Raw genomic sequence first — 11,839 nt, 5'->3', positions numbered from 1 at the left:
GGAAGGGTATGGGAGGAGAAGAGGGAGGGAGGGTAGGATTGGGAATGGATGAGAGAGGGGGTTACAGCTGGGATACAAAGTGAATAAATCATAATAAATTAAAAAGGAATAAAAAAAGGAAAGCTAAAGCAGTGTTTTTCTTGCCTTGCTGTAACCCAGCTATCTGCTCTCCCCATCACTGTATTGGGCAAACACGTTGGTGTGAGTTGTGAGACTACTTGGGGGTAAGGGAGAAGATGGCTGCACAGATGAGTCAGCAGTTGAAAGCACTGATTGCTCCTCCTGAAGGGCTAGGTTCATAAGGCAGCTCACACCCATCTGTAACTCCGGTTCTTCTTCAGATGCCCTCTTCTGGTCTCTATGGACACCAAGCACACATGTGATGCACAGACATAAGTACAGGCAAAGCAGCCGTAGACACAAAATAAAAATAAATGAACTTAAAAAAAAAAAAAAAAGAATATATTGGTTTCTTTTGTGTGTGAACATACACCCATGTTGGCATATGTATGGATGTCAGGCAGTGATTTGTGAAAATCCAGTCTTTCTTTCCATCAAATTTATGTCAACAGGCTTGGTGTCAGGTGCCTTTACTAGCCAAGCTATTACATAAACCTCCCTAGCTAGATTTTAATATAACTGGTTCATTTCCCTTATATGATCCAAACCATCTTCAGTATTTTGCACAAAACAACACACATACACACATGCACACACATACACACATATACACACACTGTTTTTTTCAATTAGCAAACAATCCTCAATAATTATGTAGAAAAATTATATACATCTACTGTGAGATCCTATAATTAACCAAATTTTTAGTGTTTTAATGTATTTAATTTTTGTGAGTGATATGAACAATTTCATAATATAGTCAGCCATAATTGTTAGGTTCTCATAACTTCTGTTTAACATAAAGTAAATAGTAGATGCATTTCTCCAGAAAATATTGCACATACACACGGAATATAGAAACGACATTGCAAGCTAAAGGGAGACTCTAATGTCTGTGCCAGGAATGAAATCCCAGCCATTTATGGGAAAGAACATAGATGTCTGATCCTCCATCTCAGGAAGGATTTCAAAATGTCCTGCTGCCTGACCTCAGACAAGATGAACATTTCTGGGGGGAGCTTTACTTTTCTCAACAGGAGCAGTGATTGATTCAACCAGATGGGGCTGCCTTAGGGATTAAGAGAGACAGACAGAGACGTGCAGCATTTTGAACAGTCCTAGGCATAGAGAGCTTTCCTATCATAGAGATATCCTCACGATAACTGTCAGGATAATGACATCTATAACAGTGCTAACAAGAATAAAGATTATGTACAGGTTTGTTTTTCGTTTTCATTTTTTCACAAAATATTCTGAGCAGACATTAATCATTCTCACCATTTTTCTTTTTCTTCTTTTTTTTTATTGACCATCAGCTTTTCATTCACAGGTGACTTTTCCACACAGAACACAAGAAACTATCTCTATTTCTCCCCCTTTCAGTCCAAAAAGAAAAAAAAAAGGCTATTTCTCTAATATCAATAGACTATATACAATAAGAACAATTATAAAAAAAAACTATCAGGTAAGAATTACATTCATAATGACCAGTCCATATGCGTTTGGCAACTCTGGAAAAAGTGCTCTGTCTATCCTATCATCTCACCATTATACTTTTGATTCCTTTTCCAGGAGCAGGAACTCAAAACTAGGAAGGTTGTGGTTCCCTGTACGATAGGTAAATAAACCATTCATAGTCTGTGCTACAACATAGGGCTTTGCAAACCACCCTAGCTTTGTGGTGGGAGAGAAAGCATTTGACAATTAGAAATGTAACAACCATGCAAATATAAAATAAACATGTCAAAGCATTTGTTCTACTCATTAGTAAGAAACCCTCTATGTTATGAAGGTCATTTTAAAACCTAGTTTGAAGAACAAAGATTCAGCTAAGGCTGTTGAAATGAACATCTAAGAGACAAAATTCTGATTGAAATATTTTAGGTCAATGCCATGCAAATAGTGGTGTTAGTTTCTTACAAAGCAAAGCATAATTATGTATTATTCAGACTAAATTCACTTAAATTGTGTCAGACATGACAAGCTTCGCAGACACAAACTTTCTAAAACTTCACTTTCATCCCTCTGGAAACAAAAGCCAACACTTAGCTGCAAAAACACACACAGCCACTTTTGGTGTTCTTGCTCTGTCCTTCCTCAGCTTCCTCATCCTTGTCATCTATGTGAACGTACACAGCCTAGGAAATGTAGACGACACCCTCCGCTAGATATTAAGCACACAACGGTCCAGGAATAACTTACCCTGATGAACTTCTAAGGAATAATTTCAGCTGCTACCAAACTTTAAGAATTTTCACAAATATTTACAATTATGATGGTAAAGCTGCTATCAGCCTCAAGCAGTTTTCTGCGGTGGGGGGGGAAAGTGAATTTTCAGCTGCTTTGAGTAAATATCAAGGCAAAGAATTGGTGGATAAAACTACGTGTAGTTCCACATAAGTCTATAAAAAACATTTCTCAAAAATGTCTCTCCTCTCTTTTTATCTTGCTGAATTCTCTGTTCTTTTCCATTCATCACTGTTGGTTCTTTGAGCTTCGTGAGCATGAAATTTGGTGTTTACAATTAATTCAGAGCTATTTTTTAGTCATTCTTGGCACAAATATTGTTTCTGTTCCTGTCTCCTTTCCCCCCCTTTGGTCCTTTAAGTAGTTGTGGCTTTATTGGAAGAAATGTGTCATCGTGAGGGGAGAGCTTTGAAGTCTTATATGATCAGGCTGCACCCAATGTGGCACATGGTTTCTCCCTGCTGCCTGTGGATCAAGACATAAAACTCTCAGGTGCTAGGTGCAGGCCCCAATGCAGAGTCACCTTCCCTCAGCCCTGATTTCCACCAAAATGTTCATCTTTAGAGACTCAGTTCCTGCAGAAAGCATTTTCACCTCATCATTTGAACTCCCATTTGAGGTTGAGAACAAAAGAAGATGCACCTGGATTTCCCCCAGAGCCCCAGGAGTCCAGTGGAGTTGGTGTTCATAAGCTACATACCTTATTGGAAACAGAAGTCACTTCTGCCTTTCTTCCCTGGGAAACTTGTTACCTTCCATTAAGTGTTTCCTACAGAAGGCATCTGTGGTGGTTCTTAAAAAAAATACCCAAGATTGTGAGATATCAGCCTTATTAAGTGTCCATGATGCAGGGCCCTGAGTGAGGTGAAGGCTATGTGGTCAAATTCCCTTGCCTACCTGGTCCTAGGCTTCCAGCACCCAGCACCATAAGCCTACTTCAGCATGACTCCCGAGTTCCAGAAACACACAGTTTCAGTATCTGGCCCCCATCCTGAAGCTGAATCCAGATCCCAGAGACATGCAGAGCCTGCCTATGATTCATGGCTCTTCCAGCTGTCTTGAGGAGACTGGCAGAACCTCACAGGACCACACAGGGTAGAAACCCACACCCTAAATCTCTGCTTATTGGTCTAACTGGGACACGGCCAGCAGAACAGAGCTGTACACTACATGAGGACATCCAGGCCACCCGCTGCCACCTAAGGCTCCTCCTACATGTTGAAGCTCGCAGCAGGTTCCAATATGAAGGACAACCATATGGCTAAGGGCCAGAGTAAAAACACAGTCAACAAAAACCAAGGCAATAAGGCAACAAGCTCTGAATATCCTAACACAGCTGGAGCTCAGAAAAATGACCTTAAATCTATGTTTATGAAGCAGGTAAAGGACTTTAAATGGAAAATTACTAACTCCCTCTAAGAAATACAGAAAACTGCAATCAGAAAAATAGAGCCCATTAAGGAAGAAATTAATAAATCACTTAAAGAAATACAAGAAAACAAAATCAAACAGAAGAAGGACATGAATAAAATGTTTTAAGAGCTGAAAATGGAAATAAAATCAATAAAGAAAACACAAACCAAGAAAAAATTTGATATGGAAAACTTAGGGAAGAGAATACAAACCAGAAAGGTAAGCAAAATACAAGAGATAGAGGACAGAAATTCAGGCTTAGAAGACACAACAGAAGAAACTGATAAATCTGTTAAAGAAAATAATAAATTGAAAAAAAAATCCTGACACAAAATATTCAAGAAATGAAAGACACCATGAAAAGATGAAACCTAGCAATAACAGGAATAGAAAAAAGAGAAAATTCCCAGTTCCAAAGACCAGAAAATATTTTCAAGAAACTCATAGAAGAAAATTTTTCTAACCTGAAGCAATAGATGCCTATAAATACACAACAGGCACACAGAGATCCAAATAGAGTAGACCAGAAAAGAAAATCCTTTTCCCACATAATAATCAAAACACTAGATGAACAGAGCAAAGAAAAAATATTAAAAGCTGAAAAAGAAAAGGCCAATATAAAGGCAGACCTATCAGAATCACACCTGGCTTCTCATAGAGACTATGAAAGCCTGGGAAAATGACCACAGATGTCATCCCAGACTACTATGCCCGGCAAAGCTTTTAATCACTATAGATGGAGAAAACAAGATAGTCCATGACAAAATCAAATTTAAATAATATCTATACACAAACACAGCCCTACAAAAGATACTAGGAAAACTCCAACCGAATGAGGTCAACCACATTGAAAAAAAAAAAAAGACAAACAACAACAACAACAAAAAACCCACAGGAAATAAATAACTTTACAACAGCAGAACCAAAAGAAAAGAAGCACAGAAATACACAAGCACCACCCACATCAAAATAACAAGACTTAACAATCATTGATCATTAATATCTCTCAACAAAATGACTCAACCTTCCTATAAAAAGGCACAGGCTAACAAAGTGGATTCATAAATAGGACCCAACATCCTCCTGCATACAAGAAACACACCTCAGCAACAATGATAAACATTATCTCAGAGCAAAGGTCTAGAAAAAGGTTTTCCAAGCAAACAGATGGAAGAAGCAAACTGGAATAGCCATTTTAATATCTAATAAAATGCACTTTCATCCAAAATTAATCAAGAGGGATGAGAGAAAACACTTCATTTTCATCACAGGAAAAAATCCACAAAAAGTACATCTCAATCCTGAACATCTATGCCCCAAATACAAGGGCACCTATATTTGTAAAAGAAACATTATGAATCTTAAATCATACATCAATTCCCATACATTAATAGTGGGAGACTTAATCATACCTCTCTCACAAATCAATAGATGATCAAGACAGATGATAAATAGAAAATTAATGAAACTAACAAATCTTATGAATCAAATGGACCTAATCGATATTTGCAGAATTTTTCACCCAAACACAAAAGAATATACCTTCCACACAGCATCCCATGGAACTTCTCCAAAAATGACCTTATAGTAGGTCACAAAGAAAACTTCAACCTATATAAGAAAATTGAATTAACCCAAATGTACTCTGTCAGATCACCATGGATTAAAGCTGGACTTCAATGACAACAAAAATAACAAAAAGCCTACACACTCATGGAAACTGAACAACTCCCTACTCAATGACCACAAGATCAGAAAAGAAGTAAAGAAAGAAATTAAAGACTTCCTTAAATTCATTGAAACCTATGGAACCAAATGAAAACAGTGCTAAGAGCACAGTTCATAGCAATAAGGGCCTTCATAAAAAAATTGGAGATCCTATAATAGTAACTGAACAGCTCGCCTGAAAGCTTTAAGAAAAAAGAAAGCAAATACACCAAAAGAAGTAGACAGCAGGAAATAATCAAACTCAAGGCTGAAATCAATAAAATAGAAACAAAGAGAAGAATACAATGAATCAATGAAGACAAGAGCTGGTTCTTTGAGAAAATCAACAAGATAGACAAACCCTTAGCCAAACTAACTACAAGGCAGAAAGGCAGCACCCAAATCAACAAAATCAGAAAAGGGAGACTTAACAATAGACACTGAGGAAACCCAAAGAATCATTAGGTCTTACTTCAAAAGCCTATACTCCACAACATTGAAAAATCTATATGAAGTGGACAATTTTCTTGATAGATTCTACTTACCAAAGTTAAATCAAGATCAGGTAAACAAGTTAAATAGTCCTAAAACCCATGAGGAAATAGAAGCAGTCATTAACAGTCTCCCACCCAAAAAATGCCCAGGGCCAGATAGTTTCAGTCCAGAATTCTACCAGACTTCCCAAGAAGATCTAACACCGCACTCTTCAAACTATTCCACAAAATAGAAACAGAAGGAACATTGCCAAACACATTCTATGAGACCACAGTCTCCCTGATACATAAACCTCACTAAGACCCAAAAAGAAAGAGAATTTCAGACCAATTCCCCTTGTAAACATTGATGCAAAAATACTCAACAAAAATGTTCACAAACCAAATTAAAGAACATATCAAAATATCCACTGTGATCAAGTACGATTCATACCAAGTATACAAGGGTGGTTCAAAATCCATCAATCTAATCCATCACATAAACTGAAAGAAAAAAAAGAAACCACATGAGTATCTCATTAGATGCTGAAAAAGCATTCGACAAAATCTAACACCCCACAAACTTAAAAGTATTGGAAAGATCAGGGATACAAGGCACACACCTAAGCATAATAAAGGCAATATACAGCAAGCCTATAGCCAACATCAAATTAAGAGAAACTTAAATCAATCCTACCGAAATCAGGAACAAGACAAGGCTGCCCACTCTCAATGCATCTCTTTAACATAGTACTTGAAGTCCTAGCCAGGGCAATAAGACAGCTAAAAGAGATTAAAGGGATATAAATTGGAAAGGTAGAAGTCAAAGCATCACTATTCCCAGATGATATGATAGTATACATAAATGACCCCAAAAATTCCACCAGAGAGGTCCTACAGCTGAAAAATACCTTCAACAAAGTGGATGGATAGAGAATTAATTAAAAAAAAAAAAAGCAGTAACCCTCCTGTATACAAACATCAAATAGGCTGAGAATGAAATTAGGGAAAGAACATTCTTCACAATAGCCACAAATAATATAAACTATCTTGGTGTAATTCTAAGCAAGTCAAATACCTGTATGACAAGAAGTTCAATACTCTGAGAAAACTTATAGATAATATCTGAAAATGGAAAGATCTCTCATGCTCATGGTTTATTAGGATTAACATAGTAAAAATTACCATCTTACCAAAATTGATCAATGGATTCAATGCAATCCCCATAAAAATTCAAACACAATTCTTTACAGACCTTGAAAGAACAATTCTAACTTTATATGGATAAACAAAAAACCAAAATAGTTAAACCAATCCTGTACAATAAAAGATATTCTGGACGTATCTCCATCACTGATCTCAAGCTGTAATATAGAACAAAAGCAATGAAAACTGCATGGCACTGGCATAGGAACAGACTGGTTGATCAATGGAATTGGACTGAAGACCCAGAAATAAACTCATATACCTTCAGAGAGTTGATTTTTTGACAAAGGAGTAAAAAAACCATATAATGACAAAATGAAAGCATCTTCAACAAATGGTGCCAGTCTAAACGGATGTCTACATGTAGAAAAAGGCAAATAGATCCATATTTATCACCTTTCCCAAAACTCAAGTCCAAGTGAATCAAAGAGCTTCACCTAGATAGACTAAATCTGCTAGAAGAAAAAGTGGGGAAGAGCTTTGAATTCATTGGCACAGGAGACAACTTTACGAGCATAATTCTAATAGCTCGGCTCTAAAATCTACAATTAATAAATGGGACCTCAAGAAACTGAAAAGCTTCTATAAGGCAAAGAACACTGTCAATAGAACAAAATGACTATTTACATATTAGGAAAAGATCTTTACCAATCCTACCTCCAACAAAGGGCTAATATCCAAAATATATAAAGAACTCAAGAAATTAAACACCAACAAACCAAATAATCCAATTAAAACTGGCCTGGAACTCAGACCTGCTTGCCTCTGTCTCTTGGGATTAAAGGCATATCTGTATTCCAACCAGACCACACAGACCTAGAAGGTCTTTAGATGTGTTCTCTTGCTGGAGCAGCCATATTCTGAATTAAAATTAATTAAAATAAATGTAGAGGAATTTTAATTCCATCAGTTCTGCTATAGTGGTTCTCACTCGTAGCATTCTTGTACTCATTCCTACTCCCATTACTCTGGTCACCTGGTCTGTCTTTTTCTAACTGACATCCACATTATTCATCATGTTTTTAAATCAGATCGTTCACAACTGTTTTATACTCCTTCCTGAAAATTCCAACATTCCTGACATGTCTATGTCTGGTTCTTTCTCTGACCCCTTTACACTCTACATATTATTTTTTGTTTGTTCTTTAGTTTTGACTTTTATGAAAGTATCCTTTGGTAAAAGTATCCTTTATTCAACTGGTTTAATTGTCATCTCTGAGACTTACTGCTTCTAGCCTCTGTAAAATCTAATCTAGGCCTAGAATGTTTTTAGCCTGAGACTTACTGCTGAAAAGCTCACCCTTTCTAGTTCTTTCTGAATTCTGTCTGGATGGCTCAATTAACCTGGTATGGCTCAAATTCTTCTCCAAACTGACTGATTCAATCTGGCTTCTTTGTTTCTCACTGAATAGCTCTGCTTGGCCCCAAACAAACTCTGGCAATCTGTTTTAATCTTCTGGCTCATTCTGTCTTCACCTGTGTCTACCTTGTTCTCTCTTCAACCTATCTCTGTAAAACTCTCCCAGTAAAATTGCCTCTGAATTTCACAAACTCAGTTTCACTGCACTGTCTGTCAACTCACTTTCAACCAAACAGCCTGAACAGAACTGCTTAAAACTCAAAGATCTGCATGCCTCTGTCTCCTAAATGCTGGAATTAAAGGCGAGTACCACCACACAAGGACCTAAGCTTTTCTGTACCTTGAACTGGCCTTGAACTCAGACCTGCTTGCCTCTGTCTCTTGGGATTAAAGGCATATCTGTATTCCAACCAGACCACACAGACCTAGAAGGTCTTTAGATGTGTTCTCTTGCTGGAGCAGCCATATTCTGAATTAAAATTCCTCTACATTTATTTGTTTTATAAAATTTTAGTTCATAGCTACAAATCATGCAATAGGGGAAAATCTCATAAACAAACTGGGGCAGGAAGGGTGCTATAGTATTATAGTTAAGTGTTGGGCCTTGTGATGAACTATGGACTTGACAAATACTTCTGCTATACAGGGACAGAGAGCTAGAGCAGATAGGACTTGAATATGTTTTCTACCAGATAAATGTTTCTACTAGGTTTTGATAAATTCCCAGAAGATAGAAATATGACAAAAATAGTTGCCTTCTGAGACCAAGTGTTGCTAGGGACAACAGGACATTCTGGTATCCCTCAAAGTGGTTTATTTTCCCCTTTCCTAACACGGGGTAAGTTTTCACTCATATGCGCCATGAGAATCTGGCTGTGCTCCTAGACATAAAAATTAGCCACATGTCTTTTCTAGAAAGAGTCCCAGGGAGTAGTTCAGATTCACACTTGCCAACATTGAGCCCTAGAAGTCCGCATATTCTAATTCCATGCTCTCCTGAGACTTCATACCTGTGGAGGCTTCAGTGAATGGTCTCCTCCAATTTTAAGGGCAAAAACTGGCCCTCTTATCTGACAAATGTAGGAACAGTGGTTTGTTTTCAGGTTGCTCACCCAACTTTTCTTCACTTACAGCTGAGATTTTCAAGCTCACTATGTACGGAATGTAAAGTCCTTGTGCTGCCTCTCCATGGTCCCACTACGTAGGGCCTACACATCTCCTCATGAGTGACTCAGACGAATTGCCGGCAGTTCTTCAAGAATCAGCACAGAACCTAAAAACATCTGAACCTGTTTGTCTTTATGTTCATATTAAATACCAATGAATGCTGGGACTGATTTAAAAAAAAATAAAATAAAACAATACTGAGTCTGATTTTCTTCCAGTTATCAACAAGAGAGTGAAGCAGTATATTTAAGAGTCTTTTCTTCTTGTTCATGGGTTCTAAATCCTGTCCATCTCTTTAAGTGCATCATCTGCCCATGGGTTCCATGACAGAGTCAGTTCTAGTCACTCCTATTTTGGGAAAGCAGAGGAAACAGGTTGTGATATTCTGATATAACTTCAAATGTGGCACTATTGGCAGAGAAAACTTCACTCGGAAAATACAGAATGTGAATGTGCTCAAATTTCATTAAGTGCTTCAGCAGAAGCAATTTCATAGAGATAAGGTATGCAGGCTCAATGGCTTCAGCAAACCACATTAGTCTTTTGAATTTTGTCCACTTTTGTGTTTTTACCTTAATTGTTCCACACAGTCATCATCTTTCTTTTGAAATATTCAGACACCTGCAATAGCAATACTCATAAAACTCTTTTACGTCAAGTTGCTTGTCCTTACCTTCTTGTCATAATTGCTTTATTGGAAGATTTCTGCCCTTGTCTCTTTTCTCTTAGCAGTTAATTGAACTATTTCTAACACTGAAACATACTGTATAATCCCTATGAATTATGAGATTGTCAAATATTGTAGCTGTTTTGGAGTAAATGGATTTTGACTATTATTTTTTAGTTCCCACTATTTCAAAGTTGCTGCAATTTAGAAAAATTGCTGATGAATCAATTAATGCAAATCATGCAAAGGCTTTCTTCTGTAATTTGAGCTCAACATGCCAGATCTAGCCACAGAGCTTTGTATTATGATGAAGCGCAAGTTAAAACACTAGGTTCAGTTTTCATTTACCTAATGTTCCCCTGTAAGAAGACATGTCTATTAAGGACATCTGTTACAATTTGGAAACCTCTAATTTTAATGGAAAATAATAGAGTTCATGTCTGCAGATTAGAGGTTATGGACTAAGTCTTTACACTGGTTTGGCGCCCTTGATATATTATTCTGCCAGCAAACCTAATGTAGTCACAAAAGGCCCAGAGTCTTGATTCTTCAGTCCTAAAACAAAAAGAGAGGGAAAAAAAAGTGAGGAAAAAAAACTTTCCTATCTTGTCACATTGATCAATGCCTTGTGGAAAACTGTCACCACCTGCTACAGAGTAATATTATGTTTCTTTAAAAAAAAATAGCACAGGAAAAGACAAGAAACCAGAGAATAATTACATAGAAAACTATACTCTGCCAGCTTACTATCAGGGGAGGGAAAGGGCAGAAGAGAGGACAAATAAGCAAAGGATAAAGATAACAGTACCAGGAGCCAGGAAGTAGAACCAGAGAACCTTAGAAAACCCGTGGACACTCACTGGAGTTTAGTTTTTTAATTTTTTTTTTCCTCTAGGTGGTCAGGGGTAGGGGTAACAGAGTTAAAACCTTTTTGCCTCCTTTTTCCTCTGTTGTACTGACAACCGCATGCAAGAAAAGAGAATGCACGTGAGAAAGCAATTATATCTTCCAAGCTGACGCATTGTGACAATGAAATCCTCATTGTGTGTTTTTTTCTCTCTTTCTCTTTTTTTTCCAAGCCAAACTTAAGCATGCCTTTTGAATCACACTCCTTAATGGCATTTATGACTCTCACGAGCATGTATTTGCACTGAATATCTTGCATTTGCTATGCCAAGAATCATCTAGAGTTAAAAAAAAAAATCCTATCACTTTATTCAGGTTTCAACAAAGAGCACCCAAGCCAGTAAATCACTAAATGGAGCTACCAGCTTCCTGTATCATGCATGAATAATGCTTGCACAGCCAGCTCCTGCCTGAGAGCTTAGCAGGAGAGGGAACAGACCCTGCAAAGTTTGTGCTTATGGAAGCTGAGCCCAGGGTTTCATCCAAATCAAACTATCTCATTTGACATCCGAGCAGTGTTTCCATGTTCTAGCAGGAAGTAACAGAATTAAAATTCTTTCCAAGAATCTTTTT

The 11,839-nt window shown here is 37.3% G+C and overlaps 1 pseudogene; it reads left to right on the top strand.

The window, feature by feature from the left end:
* Positions 1–3,582: 3,582 nt before the first annotated feature.
* LOC110556205 (wee1-like protein kinase 2) overlaps positions 3,583–11,839 on the top strand; it is a 52,295-nt pseudogene continuing 44,038 nt past the window's right edge.

This window comes from Meriones unguiculatus, chromosome 17, assembly GCF_030254825.1.
Source record: "Meriones unguiculatus strain TT.TT164.6M chromosome 17, Bangor_MerUng_6.1, whole genome shotgun sequence".
In the NCBI taxonomy this organism is placed as follows: Eukaryota; Metazoa; Chordata; class Mammalia; order Rodentia; family Muridae; genus Meriones; species Meriones unguiculatus.
The sequence above is the reverse complement of the archived record's forward strand: the minus strand, read 5'-3'. Positions and strand labels throughout refer to the sequence as shown.